Genomic DNA, 11,709 nt, shown 5'->3' on the forward strand with positions numbered 1-11,709 from the left:
CAATACAATCACCAAACTGACCAATACAATCACCAAACTGACCAAACTGACCAAACTGACCAATACAATGACCAAACTGACCAAACAATGACCAAACTGACCAATACAATGACCAAACTGACCAATACAATGACCAAACTGACCAAACAATGACCAAACTGACCAAACAATGACCAAACTGACCAATACAATGACCAAACTGACCAATACAATGACCAAACTGACCAAACTGACCAATACAATGACCAAACTGACCAAACTGACCAATACAATGACCAAACTGACCAAACTGACCAATACAATGACCAAACTGACCAATACAATGACCAAACTGACCAAACTGACCAATACAATGACCAAACTGACCAAACTGACCAATACAATGACCAAACTGACCAAACTGACCAATACAATGACCAAACTGACCAAACTGACCAATACAATGACCAAACTGACCAATACAATGACCAAACTGACCAATACAATGACCAAACTGACCAAACTGACCAATACAATGACCAAACTGACCAATACAATGACCAAACTGACCAAACTGACCAATACAATGACCAAACTGACCAATACAATGACCAAACTGACCAATACAATGACCAAACTGACCAAACTGACCAATACAATGACCAAACTGACCAATACAATGACCAAACTGATCAATACAATGACCAAACTGACCAATACAATGACCAAACTGACCAATACAATGACCAAACTGACCAATACAATGACCAAACTGACCAATACAATGACCAAACTGACCAATACAATGACCAAACTGACCAATACAATGACCAAACTGACCAATACAATGACCAAACTGACCAAACTGACCAATACAATGACCAAACTGACCAATACAATGACCAAACTGACCAATACAATGACTAAACTGACCAATACAATGACCAATACAATGACCAAACTGACCAAACAATGACCAAACTGACCAATACAATGACCAAACTGACCAAACAATGACCAAACTGACCAATACAATGACCAAACTGACCAAACTGACCAATACAATGACCAAAATGACCAAACAATGACCAAACTGACCAATACAATGACCAATACAATGACCAAACTGACCAAACAATGACCAAACTGACCAATACAATGACCAAACTGACCAATACAATGACCAAACTGACCAATACAATGACCAAAATGACCAAACAATGACCAAACTGACCAATACAATGACCAAACTGACCAATACAATGACCAAACAATGACTAAACTGACCAAACTGACCAATACAATGACCAAACTGACCAATACACTGACCAAACTGACCAATACAATGACCAAACTGACCAAACTGACCAATACAATCACCAAACTGACCAATACAATGACCAAACTGACCAATACAATGACCAAACTGACCAATACAATGACCAAACTGACCAATACAATCACCAAACTGACCAATACAATCACCAAACTGACCAAACTGACCAAACTGACCAATACAATGACCAAACTGACCAAACAATGACCAAACTGACCAATACAATGACCAAACTGACCAATACAATGACCAAACTGACCAAACTGACCAATACAATGACCAAACTGACCAAACTGACCAATACAATGACCAAACTGACCAAACTGACCAATACAATGACCAAACTGACCAATACAATGACCAAACTGACCAATACAATGACCAAACTGACCAATACAATGACCAAACTGACCAAACTGACCAATACAATGACCAAACTGACCAATACAATGACCAAACTGACCAATACAATGACCAAACTGACCAAACTGACCAATACAATGACCAAACTGACCAATACAATGACCAAACTGACCAATACAATGACCAAACTGACCAATACAATGACCAAACTGACCAATACAATGACCAAACTGACCAATACAATGACCAAACTGATCAATACAATGACCAAACTGACCAATACAATGACCAAACTGACCAATACAATGACCAAACTGACCAAACTGACCAATACAATGACTAAACTGACCAATACAATGACCAATACAATGACCAAACTGACCAAACAATGACCAAACTGACCAATACAATGACCAAAATGACCAAACAATGACCAAACTGACCAATACAATGACCAATACAATGACCAAACTGACCAAACAATGACCAAACTGACCAATACAATGACCAAACTGACCAATACAATGACCAAAATGACCAAACAATGACCAAACTGACCAATACAATGACCAAACTGACCAATACAATGACCAAACAATGACTAAACTGACCAAACTGACCAATACAATGACCAACTGACCAAACTGACCAATACACTGACCAAACTGACCAATACAATGACCAAACTGACCAAACTGACCAATACAATGACCAAAATGATCAATACAATGACCAAAATGATCAATACAATGACCAAAATGACCAAACAATGACCAAACTGACCAATACAATGACCAATACAATGACCAAACTGACCAAACAATGACCAAACTGACCAATACAATGACCAAACTGACCAATACAATGACCAAACTGACCAAACAATGACCAAACAATGACCAAACAATGACCAAACAATGACCAAACTGACCAATACAATGACCAAACAATGACCAAACTGACCAATACAATGACCAAACTGACCAATACAATGACCAAAATGACCAAACAATGACCAAACTGACCAATACAATGACCAACTGACCAATACAATGACCAAACAATGACTAAACTGACCAAACTGACCAATACAATGACCAAACTGACCAAACTGACCAATACAATGACCAAAACTGACCAAACTGACCAATACAATGACCAAACTGACCAATACAATGACCAAACTGACCAATACAATGACCAAAATGATCAATACAATGACCAAAATGACCAAACTGACCAATACAATGACCAAACTGACCAATACAATGACCAAAATGACCAATACAATGACCAAAATGACCAATACAATGACCAAAATGACCAAACTGACCAATACAATGACCAAACTGACCAATACAATGACCAAAATGACCAATACAATGACCAAAATGACCAATACAATGACCAAAATGACCAATACAATGGCCAAAATGACCAATACATTTATAATAAACGATCAGTACTCTGCGTCTGTGTATCGATACAGTATTGAATATAACTATTACAGTGCTATGCTTTATTGATTTTTTTTAATCCACCCCAACCTTGTACTTAGTGATGTAATATGTCACAACTAGCTGACTGGATGATAGCTTATCTCATGCCGATTCTCCCGTAGTTAGTCTCTGTTGTAGCAGGATTATTGAGGTTGTCCAGTCAGGTTTACCTAAAGAGGCCCACTATCGATCATGACGTACCGGCCTTGGTGCCTCTCCAACTGACTGGCTAATGACAACGATGTTAGGAAGGACTGGGATCTTCACCTCTAAAAAGTCTCCATTTACAGAATATGGGTTTCACTTTAAATGAACAAAAAAATATCATGACACCGCTTACACGTGTGCACTGTAGCCCTGGCTTACACTCGCTCATGTCTTAATTTTTTTTTTAATTTTTTTTTAAACCCATCTCTAATCACTTGCACTTTCCAGGCTTTTGGTTGTTGGTTTTAAAAAGATCAAATGTGCGGATGATATCTAGCTCTTGGTCCTACGTCAATGGAAAGTAAGGAAAACTAGATTCTCTTAATGCTGGTTGGCATATGTGTACAACTTTTGTAAGGTAGGTACATGCAGCTACAGTCATTATTTATCAAAATATACTGTTTAAATATAATTGAAAAAATGTAGTCAAGAGATCATAGAAAATAAAAAAACAATGGATAACTCATCTAGAATTGGTTGAATATATTAAATGTCGTGGATTTTATTATAAACAAGTATTTGATTCTTTTGTAATATTTGTATATTTTGCTTTCTGGTGGATTTCTGAGGACTATGGTGACCTGGTCCTCAGGTCTCTGCAGGGTAAATCCAGACAGCTAGCTAGACTATCTGTCCAATCTGAGGACTATGGTTACCTGGTCCTCAGGTCTCTGCAGGGTAAATCCAGACAGCTAGCTAGACTATCTGTCCAATCAGAGGACTATGGTTACCTGGTCCTCAGGTCTCTGCAGGGTAAATCCAGACAGCTAGCTAGACTATCTGTCCAATCTGAGGACTATGGTTCCCTGGTCCTCAGATCTCTGCAGGGTAAATCCAGACAGCTAACTAGACTATCTCTCCAATCTGAGGACTATGGTTACCTGGTCCTCAGGTCTCTGCAGGGTAAATCCAGACAGCTAGCTAGACTATCTGTCCAATCTGAGGACTATGGTTACCTGGTCCTCAGGTCTCTGCAGGGTAAATCCAGACAGCTAGCTAGACTATCTGTCCAATCTGAGGACTATGGTTACCTGGTCCTCAGATCTCTGCAGGGTGAATCCAGACAGTTAGCTAGACTAGATCCTGGAATGGTTTTCGGACCCTCCTCCCCAGCAATGTGGAGGAAGGTCTGGCAATGTGAGACTACCGTAGCGGCTTATCTAGGCAACCAAACACACCGACAGTGACGTAAAACCGGTTTATTTTAGTCATATATATATAATTTTTTAATTTAGTGAAGTAAAACAGTTATGTTCTAAGCTAACGTGTCTCCCTGAGCAACATGCTATGAACGGTTGATCACGAAAGTAAAACTGGAAGAGGAAACCGAGACGCTTCCTCCTTTTGCTCTTCCCCCCCCCCCCCCCCCCCCCGAGGAGGACCCTTTCCCTCAGCAGCACAAGCGTCCATCTGGCATACGCTTACAGAGCACACGAGTGCAATAATAACCGCTGAACGCTCCCTGTGGACACGGAGCAGGAAAGCAAACGCTTGACTTTACGTCCAAAATAGAACCCACCAGAGGCGACCTCAACGAAAACAAGTCCACTGGCGCGTTTACGGACGAGGGGGGGGGGGGAAGGAACAATGCATGTTGGACGTTGTGGGCCAACGACAGTCTGTAATTAGGCAAGTTAGAAAGCAGTCGAATCAAGCAAAAAGGGAATTCCACCTACACTTTTAGGTGACCTCTCCTATGCTTGCTGAGAGTAAATAGAGTGTGAACTGACTGTTTCTCCTATCGCAGTAGAAGCCTAGTGACCGGCACTAGCAAGTGATCCGACCGTATGCAACGCTGCACTTCTGAGGACAAACGCAGTCCAGTTTTAATTTACTTACTCGCACTTAGACGCACTGAAGTTGTCCGATTATGGGAAACAGACCTGGATCTAATGTTTGTTCCAGAGATGACGGGCCCAACGTGTTTAAAAAAGGGTAATTCATAAGAAGAAAACCAGTGAACGGGTCAAATTTGACCCGAGGACAACATGAGGGTTAAGATGGCTTACGGACGGGGGGGGGGGGGGGGGGAAGGAACAATGCATGTGGACGTTGTGGGCCAACGACAGTCTGTAATTAGGCAAGTTAGAAAGCAGTCGAATCAAGCAAAAAGGGAATTCCACCTACACTTTTAGGTGACCTCTCCTATCCTCCTATACTGACTGTTTCTCACATTGTACCAGACGCCCAGTGACTAGCAAATGATCCAACCGTACGCAACGCTGCACTTCTGAGGACAAACACGAGCTCCAGTCTTAACCCTTGTACGGCAATAGGGTCAAATTGACCCATTTACGGTTACAAGTTACATTTTTTTGTCCCCCTACCTTAAATCAACGTCCTTTCCTTATTTCCGGTGATAAACACGTTTTCCTGACTCAATTCAGAACATTGTTCTGGATATATGACCACTCGTGTTTTTTTTCCCCCCCCCCATAGTGGATTTTGAACGTGAAAAACCCCACTTCTATTTTTAATTGTGTCCTGGTAGAGACTGATTGCATTCCCTGGACATTTCCTGTCTGTTATCTCAATTGTTTGAAATTGAGATAACAGACCATATTTGTTAATAGATTATGAAGTAAAAGGTTTATTTCAACTACTGCACTTAGACGCAGTGGAGTCGTACAATCATGTAAAACAGACCTGGATCTAATGGTTTGTTCCAGATGTGACGGTCCCAAAATATCTAAAAGGGTAATTCATAAAACCAGGGACTTTGCCTGTGCTTTAAAATCCTCTTTCACACGTGCAAAGTGATGTATTTTCAATTTCCTCCCAAAAAGGATCAATAAAGAGCAGTCTAAGAGTTCATGGGCTTCCTCCATTCACATTATTGATTAATTTTGGGTTCGTTGGCTGTCGAAAAATAAAAATAAGCCATGGCTTCACACTTTAATAACTTCCCCCTGGTGTCGTCTTCCCGTCAAACATGACAAAAAAAAATATATATATATATATATATATATATATATATATCACATTTTCTGACATTTTTGTCACTTTTTCCCCAAAGTAGTTTGATATTTCTAATGTTGACATTTTCATCTTATTTTGAAGGGCCCATTTTTTTGTGGTGTCAATTTTTCAAACTTTTTTCTTAGGTTTTTGGTGTTTTTTTCTCAAGGTTTTTGATATTTTTTAACGTCTTATTTTGAAGGACCATTTTTTTGTGACAAGTAAAAACAAAAAATTTACTGAAAACGGGTCAATTTGACCCGAGGACTACATGAGGGTTAAAAACAACTTTTTTTTTTTAACAATATCATCACTTTTTCCAACATTTATGTCACTTTTTCAATGTTGTGGGGGCCTTTTTTCTTAGGTTTTTGATATTTTTAACGTCTTATTTTGAAGGCCCATTTGTTTGTGACAAGTAAAAACAAAAAAATTACTGAAAACAGGTCAAATTTTGACCCGAGGACAACACGAGGGTTAAGATGGCCACATGATATTTATATATTTTAAACATGGGACGGCTAATAACATAAAAAGGGACGCGTCTGCATCACTCCTTCACAACGTTTCAAATTCAAAATATACTTGTCACGTGCATAATATTTTGGAAAAGTAAGAGTACCCCTTATTTAAGGCTGGTCAATATCGATGTGAGGCTGAATTTTGTATCTCATAATGTCGCGATATGGGAAAAAAAAAGTTGTCTTTTTACCCGTTTTAAGGGCTATTTTACAGTAGAGGGAGGTCATTTTCTGAACTTAGACTGTTCCAGCTATTCTATTTTTGCCTTAGACGCCCATGACTATGTTTACTATAGTAACAACTGTTTATGTCGGCATCTGTTTTTGCACTACTTAGCTTTTTGCACCGCTTACATGTCAATCTGCGCCGCTGACTGTTTATTCCCAGTACCGATTGTTTACATATACATCTGCAATACTTTAACTGTAATATAACATTACTTTCCACTGCACCTTAATCCGGATAGCTTCTGCCCAAACTTTATCTGTACCACCTTTAAATCATTGTTACACGTCTCATTTCAGCCTAACTTATTATATCTATCTGTAAAAATTCTGTCTATAATAATAGCCGCCTGTATATATATATATATATATATATATATATATATATTCATAGTACATACTCAATGCATCAATACTCAATATCCACCTGTATATTATATTCAGTACATATCCAGCTGTAAATCTTGCTCACACTACTACTTATCTATATTTTATATTCGTAGGACAAACCCATCTGTAAAATTCTGCTTATAAATCGTATTTATTTCTATCTTTAGCCAGTACATAGCCATGTCCCACACGTATGAACCAGTGTATATCCTGCACCTTACTGCTATTGCACTTGTGTTTAGACCCAAACTGCATTTCGTTGCCTTGGACCTGTGTAATGACAATAAAGTTGAATCTAATCTAATCCAATATATATCTAAAATAAACGTAAATATGTTGTGTAAGCACCACTTGTCTGCAACATAGCTCAATGCTTACATCACTGCGTTTGGTCCTAAATATCGTGATATTTCCTCCATGTCGCCCAGCTATTCCCACACACACACACACACACACACACTCACATTTTCGTCTTATTTTGAAGGCCCATTTTTTTTGCCCACTTATTAAAGGCTGGTCAATATCAATATGAGGCTAAATTGTGTATATCATAATATCGCGATACGAAAAAAAAAAAAAAAAAAAGTTGTCTTTTCCTGGTTTTAAAGGCTATTTTACAGTAAAGTGAGGTCATTTTCTGAACTTACCAGACTGTTCTAGCTGTTCTATTTTAGTCATTATTACCCATGATTGTGTATCTAAAATAAATGTAAATATGTTGGCGTCAACCCCACTTATCTACAACATAGCTCACTATCCACATCAACGCATTTGGTCCTAAATATCGTGATATTTCCTCCATGTCGCCCAGCTATTCCCACGTTTTGTCAGGAGTGTCCAACAATGAGAGACACACTGGTGTGTGGTTATAGAAGTGTAAAGTGCACATCAACTGACTCGCGGTGGGAGCTCAGATTTCTGTTTACTCCGGCTTCCCGTGGAGGCACCACGGCCAAATAACACGGCAAAAAACCAGCAACGCAGCTTCACTTTGCGGTTATTAATTACACTTTTGTTCAGTCTAAACACGAGGTTCCTCTCGTTTTAATCCATCCAGAACACACGTACGAGTTTGAGGAGCTCAGCAAGGCTTCACTAACTAACTAACTGCAGCTCGTTAGCCACTAGCTAGACAACACCGACATTTTAAAAATATATCTGCTGTATTATATAAGGAACATGTAAGTGGGAAACAAGTTGCGTTGAGGTCGACGGCGCCCAGCTAGCTACAGCTGTTAAACCTAACTTTTTTGACTTTAGTACGTTAACTAGCTTGAGTAATTGAACATCAGCAGCTACATAGATACTTTAAGCAATGTTAGCCGACAAATTGACGTTAGTTTCCTGGTCAACAAACGTGTGAATTGGCTCCGACTTGGCAAACTGTCCAGCTAACGTTTAGTTCCTCCTTTCCTCCGGTTAGCTCGTGAGCTAACTAGCTGCTAACTAACATGCAACGTAACTGACGTTAAGTTTAGCCAACTTCCAACAGCTAGCTCCCCAACTTAGGTTGAACTTTTTGTCGATGCAGCAGCAGCGGTAGTAGTAGTTATCGTTAGCTAAGCTAAGCTAAGCTAGTTGCTCAAAACTCATAAAAGCCCCTTCCTCCCCAAAACTTACCTTTCGGTTGAAAGTCCGCCGCTACGCCTCCCGTGGGTGTTCAAGATTGTTAAGTTGGGTTTTTCGCCAAGCTGTCAGCTATTATCGTTAAGTCACCAGCTATCCAGGTTCGGCTATTTCGCTATTTTCTGCGTTAGCTACGACGCCAAACGAGCGAGTAGTGATTTGTTTTGAAGAAGGCTCGGGCTACAGTTAGCTTAGCTTAGCTAGCTCAACTTAGCTCAACGTAAGTCAAATGCGGCTCCGAAGCCGATCAATGAGCCGTTTCCCGGCATTCAAGGCTACTCGGCGTCAATGACGATGGGGGGGGGGGGGGGGTCTGAGTGTGTGGCTCGCACTCACGCGCAAAAGCTACTCAAACGCGGGGCTAAGTTTTAGCACGCAAAAGCAGGGGGGGAAAAAAAACTCAGGCATATTTTTTCGAGTCAAAATGGCGACGCGGTCACGGGAGCGCGCCGTGGACCCACACCGGGAGCGCGCGTCGACTTCAGCCCAGCGCGCTGAGCTCGGCGAAAGCCACGGACGGATGAACTAAGGGGGTTTTATTTGGTGTTTATTTAACGTTTTTGGAGTGCGACGCTGTTCTGTTGTTTTACGTGCATCAATTAAACCAATAGTCCGATTCCAAGGGCCTTCCATAAAATAAATGGCATTTCTTAAAAATGCACCCGAAGGCAACGACACTTATTTTCAGGACACTTTTGCAGATGATTAGATTAGATCAGAGTCAACTTTATTGTCATTACACCTGTGCAGGTACAACAGTTTTGGGTCCAACCAGACGTGCAACAGCAGTAAGTGCAGGACATATAAACAGTGGTTCCATAAGTCCATAAGTGCCTAAATATGGAAATAAATACTATTATAAACAGAGTTCTACAGCTGGGTTTGTCCTATGAATACAAAATATAGATAACAAGCTCTCATATTCAACTTTACGTTCTGCTCGTCTAACGGCTGTTTGGCAAATTGCTCTAAAAAACACACATTTGACTCTTAATTTTTGTCATTTTGGTGATGGTTATGATCCTTTTTTGGGGGGGCTTTTCCTCTCCGTACGTAGTGAATAAATACGGAAATGAGTCCTATTGTAAACAGAATTTGACAGATGTGCTTGTCCTATGAATATAAAACGTAGATAACAAGTGTTGTGAGCAAGCGCACACTCCACTGGGTGAGCTAGAGGTCACCGGTCATTGTCATCATCTATATATCAATATATTGATATATAGATGATGACAATCGTTAATGTGTTCATTCTTAGTATTACATGTCTAACTTTTGTTTATTTCTTTATAGGCCAGCTGAGAAGGACTGAGCCGTGGAGCCCCTTTTTAACTTTTTTATTAATATATTTTTTTAGTGACTTATTTTGCACACACTTTACAAACCCATCTTCATGCATCTTGCACCACATTTACACTACATCCTTATCTTTGTTGTATTTTTTTCAGTTGTTTGAATATTAAAGTTTTGAAATTCCATCAAGTTTGCCTGTTCATTCCTTCCTACTAATTTAACTTTTGTATGTATGTACGTGTGTATTTACAGTACATACACACACACACATGGTACGGGTGTTAGTTTAAAGGTTAGGGGAATCTAAGCTTTTCTTAACGTTCTGGGAACGTTCCCTGAAGGTTTGTTTTGGTTGCAGTTTGGTTGTCTGCTGGTTAATTGGAAGGTTTTCTTAACGTTCTGGGAACGTTCGTTTGTGGTTACAGCGAACGTTCCCCTAACGTTAAGAGACCGTTGCGTAACGTTCGCTGAGGGTTGCAACGCTAAGGGAACGTTCCCCTAACGTTCTCTAAAGGTTGCAACGTTAAGGGAACGTTCCCCTAACGTTCTCTAAAGGTTGCAACGTTAAGGGAACGTTCTCCTAACGTTCTCTAAAGGTTGCAACGTTAAGGGAACGTTCTCCTAACGTTCTCTAAAGGTTGCAACGTTAAGGGAACGTTCCCCTAACGTTCGCTAAAGGTTGCAACGTTAAGGGAACGTTCCCCTAACGTTCTCTAAAGGTTGCAACGTTAAGGGAACGTTCTCCTAACGTTCTCTAAAGGTTGCAACGTTAAGGGAACGTTCTCCTAACGTTCTCTAAAGGTTGCAACGTTAAGGGAACGTTCCCCTAACGTTCGCTAAAGGTTGCAACGTTAAGGGAACGTTCCCCTAACGTTCTCTAAAGGTTGCAACGTTAAGGGAACGTTCTCCTAACGTTCTCTAAAGGTTGCAACGTTAAGGGAACGTTCTCCTAACGTTCTCTAAAGGTTGCAACGTTAAGGGAACGTTCCCCTAACGTTCGCTAAAGGTTGCAACGTTAAGGGAACGTTCCCCTAACGTTCTCTAAAGGTTGCAACGTTAAGGGAACGTTCTCCTAACGTTCTCTAAAGGTTGCAACGTTAAGGGAACGTTCTCCTAACGTTCTCTAAAGGTTGCAACGTTAAGGGAACGTTCCCCTAACGTTCTCTAAAGGTTTTAACTTTTATAGAACGTTCCGAGAACGTTCGCTGTAACCAAAAACGAACGTTCCCGGAACGTTAAGAAAACCTTCCAATTAACCAGCAGACAACCAAACTACAACCAAAACAAACCTTCAGGGAACGTTCCCACAACC

At 40.2% G+C, this 11,709-nt stretch overlaps 1 protein-coding gene across 3 annotated transcripts in view; it reads right to left on the reverse strand.

The window, feature by feature from the left end:
* The window catches only part of ppp6r2a (protein phosphatase 6, regulatory subunit 2a), a 28,560-nt gene extending 19,145 nt beyond the window's left edge, over positions 1 to 9,415 (reverse strand). For 2 of the 3 annotated variants that reach the window (XM_032507990.1, XM_032507989.1), the window contains exon 1: positions 9,099 to 9,414. The gene's annotated coding sequence lies outside the window, so the exon portion shown is untranslated. Of the gene's footprint in view, positions 1 to 9,098 lie in introns of all 3 variants that reach the window. The other variant, XM_032507991.1, reaches the window with a different exon arrangement.
* Positions 9,416 to 11,709: the final 2,294 nt, after the last annotated feature.

Source organism: Etheostoma spectabile, unplaced genomic scaffold (assembly GCF_008692095.1).
Source record: "Etheostoma spectabile isolate EspeVRDwgs_2016 unplaced genomic scaffold, UIUC_Espe_1.0 scaffold00005448, whole genome shotgun sequence".
In the NCBI taxonomy this organism is placed as follows: Eukaryota; Metazoa; Chordata; class Actinopteri; order Perciformes; family Percidae; genus Etheostoma; species Etheostoma spectabile.